This window comes from Limulus polyphemus, unplaced genomic scaffold (genome assembly GCF_000517525.1).
Source record: "Limulus polyphemus unplaced genomic scaffold, Limulus_polyphemus-2.1.2 Scaffold5319, whole genome shotgun sequence".
In the NCBI taxonomy this organism is placed as follows: domain Eukaryota; kingdom Metazoa; phylum Arthropoda; class Merostomata; order Xiphosura; family Limulidae; genus Limulus; species Limulus polyphemus.
The window spans coordinates 15,210-24,332 of NW_013670929.1; the positions used below are offsets into that span (position 1 = coordinate 15,210).

General features: G+C 30.2%; 1 long non-coding RNA gene across 1 annotated transcript in view; it reads right to left on the reverse strand.

Annotated features, from left to right (window-relative positions):
• The window catches only part of LOC111089128, a 20,300-nt gene extending 12,503 nt beyond the window's left edge, over window positions 1-7,797 (reverse strand). The window contains exons 1-2 of the long non-coding RNA XR_002613460.1: window positions 7,749-7,797; window positions 2,731-2,846 (exon numbers count right to left, since the gene is read on the reverse strand). This is a non-coding gene — a long non-coding RNA (uncharacterized LOC111089128). The remainder of the gene's footprint in view (window positions 1-2,730; window positions 2,847-7,748) is intronic.
• Window positions 7,798-9,123: the final 1,326 nt, after the last annotated feature.

Here is a 9,123-nt window from a genome sequence, read left to right on the forward strand (position 1 = left end):
TGTTGGAACTCCTTTAGTTTTGGCTTTAAAAAAATTTAAACAATTTAGTGTTTCTATAATTTTTAGAATGTGAAAGTTCAAAACCAATATTTTGAGACATTGTTTTGAGACGTGTAAGAACTTTGCTTTCATTTGACAATTACATTTTTTATTGTTAATCAGAAAGTCTTATTTTTATATATATACAGTTTCAAATGAATTAATATTCATTAACAACTTTTTTGATATTTTGCCAACTACAGTAGTTACTACTAGCAAAGATTTATCAATGACCTCAGACTTCACCTTTCAAAATGGTGTTTACTACTGTTGTCAGACTAGGTATCATAATTTTTGCTAACATTCTTGTTCATGATCAATTTATACCCATTAAATACATTTTAAAAAACAAGTTATTTTACATACATTCACTGCTTGAATGCAATACAATTATAAATAGTAGTCAATAAATATTATTTTGAGTCATCAGAATATACTAGTTTCTACTGTAACCACTAAACAAAGATTATCTGATGTCTCGTCATACAAAATTTTTGTAACTGTTAAACACATAAAATTTAACAAGAAAAATGCTTAGGAATGGACTAAAGCCTGAAGAAACTAAAATTTCCAAGTCTTTGGATTGTTTGACTTCCCATTAGATTTCTTTTTTCACATATTAAGAAGCTCCAGGTGGTCAACACCTCCAGAAACCATAAATTACTCTTCGTATCATATTCCTCACTTTGACAAACAGTTTATAATCTGCCCTACAAATCACATTTCACCATTGATATAGTTACTTTCAAGGCTCAGCTTTACTAATAACTAACTTTACCCAACCCACCAAATTATTACATTTGGAGTTTTGTAAAACAACACCCAGAGGCCCCAGTAGTTACTCCAAGTAGCTTTGTTCACCAATAAAAGAAAGACCACAACACGTAGTTTTGAGACTAAGATATAGATTTCACAAAAAAATCAGGATGAATAAGGATGCATATTCATTTGACAACAATGTTCTAACCTTTTCTTCAGTTTGTTAGTATTTTTGTAAACAAACATAATAATAAAAAATGTTCATTGTGGTAAATGAAATAATAATTTGATCTAAATAAGTTTTCTTTTCTTTTGATTTGTAAAAAAATGTAATAAATATTTTCAAAATCTGAGTAGCTAAACTATGGAAAATCCGTTATTAAAACCAAAACAACTTTTATGAAGTTTAAATTTGCAGGCCTGTGTGTAATAAACACAGCTAGTAGCTAGCTGATACAGTTCACAATAATTTACTGTAGCTTGTTTGTAATTAAGCACAAAGCTACACAATGGGCTATCTGTGCTCTGCCCACCACGGGTATCAATACCCAGATTCTAGCGTTATAATTCCGCAGACATACCGCTGTGCCACTGGGGGGCTTACTGTAGCTATTGACTATTTGATTGCATTAGTTTGAGATGTAAATTTTAAGCTGTAGATGGAGATTGTCGTGGATATTTGTTTGAGAATATAGTGAGCATTTATAGTTTCTGTGTAACTAAAATCTCTATATTTATGCATAGGAATGGACAAACAAATGCCTAGATTAAGACACCACGCCCCTAAGTGTGTGTAAAATTTTACCAGTAGAAAAGCAGCCTTTTCAAATAAAATATACATGTCTAAAACATCATCTAAATAAACCTTCATGTCTTTTAAAGTAATTATTCTACAAACATGTGTAATAAAAATTTAATACTATGTGTATTGATATTTTTTAACTCCTTTATTTTCTTACACAATATAGCTGTTGGCTCCCTGAAGACACTGGTTGTATAGTGTACAAAGCATTGAGTATCTACATTTTAAAGTCACCTAATGTTCATCTACTATTGGCTGGTAATTTTCTGTTACACCCTGTACTTAAGTTTTTAATGGAACAACACATATTTGTAAAAAATCTAACTTCAAGGGATAATGATATCATTTACACTACAATTAAGATGTTTTTTAGCTTATGTAAAATAACAGAAGAAACAAATCGACTTTTCAATACCCCTACAACCTTTGCAGTTCCTTATTTAGTTTTCTACAAAAGGATTGGGTACAATATACCTAGCTGTTTTTGTTGTAGACTGACAAGAGTATAATAATAAGAAATATTACAAATGGGCCACTTTGAGCAGATTTCCTTTTCTTGTAAGTCTAACACAAGTAATTTTTTTGTGCATTATATGTGTACAGCCTTAGCAGTCAATAGCAAATATTTTAAAGTGTTGTTTGAACTAAATCTTTACTGTTTAAGGTGCTTTTTGCCCGAACATTCTATTAGGGATCTGTATAATTCCTTGTGGTCCCTATATAATTTCCAGTATTTGAAATTAGATATTAATAATAGTAATATTAATAGCCCTAAACTGTGATTATTACTTGCGTTAAAATAAGTTAAATAACTAACAGTTCAGTAGTCATATTCGAGTAGTTAATTGAAAGTTTTTAGATATCCAGTTTACTTTCAAGTGCATCTAATACATCCGATTTACTCAAATGACATTATGAAAAAATGTAAAATGTGATGATGTACGTAGGGGGAGGGTAATGTACTTTCAAGCAAACAAATGAAGGTTAACAAATAACCTCACAAAATGCCAGAATAATTGTTTTATGCCTCTTTTGACACTCTTTCACCTTGTAAATTGCTGAGGAGTAACACAAAGGTAAAAAAAGAATAACAAAATATCGAACTCAATGCTTAAATAATTAATACGTACCAAGTCCTCCATATCCTTGTTGTTAATACTGTAATCCTGGCCACCATGTTGACCTAACTGAGTTAGGACTATCCCAATCTTTGGCAGGCTCTAGAGTCTAGAACATCTTGAATAATCTGAAATGAAATTAACAATTTTTAACTTTGTAATACACTGCAAGTACAAAGCATGTATAAACTGTTAGTTTCATATTCAGGAACATGAATATGAAATTAGCATTTAAGTTTCTACAGAATTACATACTAATGAACTATTTCAAACAAATGTTTAAGTAATAATAAAATTACCAACTCCAGCCCTTTTTAATGGAAAAAAACAGAAAGGATAAGCATCATTAAAGTCTTAAACTGGCCCAGAAAACAATAAACAGATACCAGTATTCCTGAATGTGCTAACTGACATGTTGATAGAAATTTACTCTCACATTGAACTTTTAACACAACAGATATAGAGAAACAAAAACTGATATGCAAGTTCTGTATGAAGTAAGAAACTAACTGCTGCAGAGAATGCTGTGTTATAGTAGTTTGTGCATGTTTCAATCCCATCATCTAAGTAGGATTTAGTTCCCTTGAAGTTAAAATATGAAATATGCAAGTAAAAAATAATGAAGTATGATGGAAGATAACCAAACTATGAACATTCACATCGCACACATCTCATCTGAGTGGTAGGCAGATAACACAAAGCTTTGCTCTAAATATATATTACATAATGCACACACAGCATACAATTTTACTTATCCATAGACTCATACATGCCTCTATCACCATGTTAGCCGATATACGAGATTTATTAATAAATACATTTTTTGTAATTATTTCAGAAATTGTTTTAATCAACAGACAGTGGTCTTTAATTAGAAATACAGAATAATCTGTCACATTTGTCTACATTTGTGAAAGTGTTCATCCAAGTCTGGTAACAATCCATCTTTGCAACATCATCCTTTTTCCCTGTGTACAGTGGAGGATCAAATAGTGCATGTCACAACCTTTTTACAGAATTGTATTCAAAATTTAATTAAACAACTTTATCATTAATGTATTATGTCAATAAACTTGGCATCAAAACACAGTTTATAGTTCAAATTTATTATTATGCAAGTTTTAATTTCTTAATTTCAAAATGAAATATTTAAAAATTCTCAATCTTCACTTCTCTGTATCACATGACACGTATTTCCTCCAAATTACCCATTTTAGATTTTTTCACTCTTATATGATCTTCATAGTTTGACACAAATTACATACTTACACCATAGATAAATTATAGTACTTTTAGGACAATCTACTTTTTGTGGATGATGATATTTTGTCAAAAGGCTTCAACTCCAAATCCAAGTAACTTTGTTTTCTTATGCATTTTTTATTTATTGTTATGAAGGTAAATAAAGTGTAAAAAAATCAAAAAATTATAAGGTTATACAAGAAAACTTTAATGAATAAATTATATGATTTTTTTACTATAGCATGTGCTTATATGCAAAGTGTAGTTGTAATAAAAGCATGCCATGCATTTTAATATAACACTGTGATAAATGGCTTTCAGTGTACATTGATTGGTCCAAGTGCAATAAAACTGAGTCCAGATTTGAAAAGTCTATTTGCTTTGGCTGTAAGATTAAATAGTATGTAACAATATGAAATCTTTCTACAAACAAAAAGGATCATTTAATTGTTTTTTTTTTGTAGTAGTTACAGAGTTGGTCAAATGGACTGAATCCTTTATCCACTTTGTGTTATAGTTCCCATACTATAACTTTTAATAAAGTATGCATATCCTTCACAAAATTTTGAATTTTTTCTTTTTGAATGTTGACTGTCCAACATGCAAAGTAATTTTGATTTTAAGATTAAAAATACTTTTATGCATTAGAAAATTTTAAAATTTCATATGCAAAATTTTTATAACCTCCTAATAATTATCAAACATTTTTGTTTTGAAAAAAAACTATATTTTATCAGCTATTTTCACTCTTGTATCTCTGTATGGGTTTGGTCAATTTGACCAACCTTGTAACCACCTGAAAGAATTACGAAATAGATATAAATTATGCTTTTTTTGTTCTAGAATGACAACATATTATAATAAGACATCACAAATGTTTAGTCTGAATTCCTTAAACCTCATAAAATCATACAAATTTTTATTTTATTGACCTTTCAGCTGTATTTGATTAACATTATAGAAGTTGCAATAATGAGGCACGTGTGCTCATGTTACTATATCCTATAGTATAAAACTGGCCTTTACAAAATGACCTGTCTTGACTTTGTTCTAATGGACCGGTATTTTGTAAAATACAATAACACTTTGGTTATAATACATTACATGTATATATATATTATTATTATTATTACTATTTAGACATAAATTCCTAAAATTTCCGTTTTCTTAAAACATAGAACAGCAAGCACAGAAGTATAGAAAACAATGATCTCTTCTAATTACAAACTTTGTACTCTTTTGCCACTTGCCATAATTTGCTAAACCTTGTCAAATTTTGCACATTGAAGTTGTAACAAATTTTTTTAGGTTTTATTCAAGTATTTTGAAATAAAAATATTCATAAATTACTATATCAATATCACAGAAATCCACTATATTTTATCAGGCTTAGTAATTAAGCTGTATTTGGATTTAAAATAATACATTTGCAAAAAATTTTCACTTACCCATTCTTTCCCAGATTCTAGATAAAAAAAAAATCTTTCCACCTTCAAGAGCCAGAAAACTATGTGGGGGAAATTCTGAGCTTTTGATTGGTTATAAAGCCATATAGGAGAGAAGCGGGTGTATGTAAGGAAGTACATATTTCAAAAATGGAAGATGTGGGCAGGACCACTGTGTTTAATTCACTAAATATAGTGATACCTCAGCAAATAGAAATGATAGGAGGTTCTTATTTCTAGCTTGTCAATATCAGTAATTTGAGTTTCTAATTCATAAGAAACTATACACTTTGTATTTGAACATCCCAAACATCTAATTTGAACCAAAACTGCATTCAACATACCACGTGACACACAAAAATCAATATTTAGGGATTTTTCTTTAACATTTACTTCTAAATTAAGACAGTAACTAATGTATAATAAAAAATTTGAATTATAATCTACAATGTGATACTAAACTTATTGGCATACATTCAAAAATAGTAGTTCAATAAAATTTTGAAATGTAAGTCTACAAACATGATGACTTGCTCTTTGACCCCTGACCACAGAAAGACCCATAGCGAGAGGGTTAAATGCTTTTCTGCACAACTCACTGTGTTACATTCAAAATTTAATTAAACACCTTAATGACCAATGTATGTGAATGAAATTAATATATGTTATAATTCAAAGCTTTTTTTATCCAAGTTGTAAGTCCTATACTTGAAAATAAACATTTAAAAACTACTTAAAACTTCAGATGTATTGTGACGTAACGATGGAGCTATGAAACATTTTTACTTTGGCTCTCTGTATCTTCAATAATATAATGGTAGTCGAGTAGTGGTATGTTTAGACAATAAATTGCTTACATAACCTTTTGACTCGTTCATTTCAACGTTCACTGAATGACTACAGTTGAAACAAGTAATACATTTTTTTCAACCCCTCACAAGTGCCATGCCCACCTTCAACAGATCTGCTTGAGTTATATAGCCTACATGTATATGCTACATACACATGTATATTCATTAGAAAGAGATCATTTTACACTATAATCTAACAATGGTTATTTTGAAATTGGCACGCAACTGTCATTATGGATTACATGTTATTGACTCTAGTATAGTAGGCTGCTTGATCAACTACAGAACTTATGGTTGTTTCTTACCTAAATATGTTATAGTTGGAGTTACAGTTTAAATTTTATTTAGGTCTTACTATTTTATTTTAGGTAATTATGTATTAGTTATGGTTTAAAATGCATAATTGAAAATCTTCAACTTTTTTTTAACTCTTTCAACCCAGGCTTGGTCCTTGGGACTGACCTCATAACCATTTTGAGCTTGTTATAGTTTTCATGCTATAGCAATTAAATTAGCAAGTGAATTTAACGAAAAATTTGGCAGTTTATCAGTAAACATTACAATGCTTTCAAAGGCAAAATATCTAATTTTTTTATTAAGTCTTAAGATTTGTAAAGCAATGTTTTTCTCATGCCTTTTTTTTCTTTTCACATTCTTGCCTGTCTATCATGCAAAGTAATTTTCATCTTAACATTAAAAATATTTTTATGCATCAGAAAATTTCACATGTAAAATCATTATAATATACAAATAGTTATCACACGTTTCTGAAGAAAAATGTTTATATTTTATCTATTATTTTCAGTAATTAATGTCTGTACGGGTTCTGTAAATTTGACCGATCTTACAACCACCATAAAAAATTAGAAATGAACAAAGTATGCATCTTTCATTCTAGAATGAAAACAAATTATAACACGAAAACGTGTATGTTTAGGCGAAATAGCTTAAATTTATATATATATTTCTTTTATACTGGCCTTTCACCAGTGCCTGGCTAACAATACAGAAGTTACAACAACGTGGCTCATGTGCACTCATGTTACCGTATCAAATAACATAAAGATAACCTTTAGTCTGTACAAAGTAACTTGTCTTCGCTGTGTTTTAGTCGACTATTATTTTGTAAAATAGTCACATTTTAATTATTATACATTATATATATATATATTATTGCTATTTTGAAATAAGTTCCTAAAAGTTATTTTTCCTAAAACATAGAAACATAAAGAAGTAAAACAAACAATTATCTCTTCTAGTTACGACCTTTGTACTCGTTTGCAACTTGTTGTGGGTTGCTAAGCCTTATGAAATTTCCCATGTGGAAGATGTGGATGAAATACTTTTTTTAAAGTTTAACATACACAGTTGAATAACCATAAAATCATAAATTACGGTATTACTACCACAGAATTCCACTATAATTTATCAAGCATAGTAAGCTGTATTTGGGTCTAAAAAATGTGAAATTTTGAACTCAATAAGGACTTACCTCTTCATATATAATCTTGTTTGAAAAGAACGAAATAAGCACAATAACACATCAAAATGGCTGAGAAAACCACTAGGGGATCATTCTAAGCTTTTGATTGGTTGTTCATGTCATACATAGAAGTGTATATAAGGGACCGTTTTCTAAAACGGAAAGAGGTGGCTAGGGGCACTGTGTTTGATTCAGTATAGGAGCGATATCTTAGCAAATAAAAAGGACAAGAGGTTCTTATTTTCTATTCTAGCTTAAGAAAAATAAGTTTAAGAACTTACTTGTAAATAAAAATAATGTATAATAATTGAAATGTGACTGTATTTTACAAAATACTAGTCCACTAAAACACAGCCAAGACGGGTTACTTTTTAAAGACTAAAAGTCAATTATATATTATTGGATACGTTAACACGAATGTATGTGAGCCGCACCATTGCAACTCAAAAAACCACAATATATCTGTACAAAATACTAATTTTAAACAAAGAACCTAACATCAATAAACACAAAATAAAAAAGCTGTCTTAATTGAAGACAAACAGCCCCACCCTGAATCAACACTTAGGGGTACCAAGAGAACTATATTAGATTGTGAAGCAATATCCAGTCATGTGATCTCTGTTCTATACTGCATATATATACTCATATATCTCTGTAAATTACTTGTATCTGAGCATGATGAAATATTGTCAAAACATCGTACATTTATAGTAAAAAAATTTTTATTGCCCAGTCAAGCCGTCTCAAAACCTTTACTTCTTCCTTTCTCCAAAAGTAACTATTTCATCCTCATATGTCGAAATTGTTCTTTCCAAAACCAAAATGTCTTAAATGCGTTTTCTACTATTTAACTGCCAGATAATTTTTTAGATGTTCTGTTTCTGGGTTCATTCGTAATACAGAACATCGGTCCAGATAACTACTATGTTTCTCTTGTCTTGGTTATTCACAAGGCTTCACGAGTCATCAAGTCCGTCACATATTTCTTTTAGAGAAGATCACTGTAGCATGAAAGATGCTATGAATAGAAACAGTTCTCTGTTCCAGCTGTGAACACTGTGATTACCTATAGGTATGACCCACCTCTTGTTAATATGAATGGCTCTAAAGCATGCGATATATTAATGGTGCATGTGCCAATGGAGACATATCTTTGTGTACAATATTGTTACGACAGCGGAAGTCACGCGACCCTGGGAGCATGCGCGCTGGAGTTTTTAGAAAGATCATGAAGGCCCGAGTGCATTCGAGACGCCCTCTTTTTAATATATAAGCCTGGCGAGAAAAACCAGCGCGATCGGAAGATAGATTGCATAGATGTAGATAGATTGAAGAGATAGATAATTGAGTCAAGCGAACAGTAGGCACCGTAAGTAAAGTG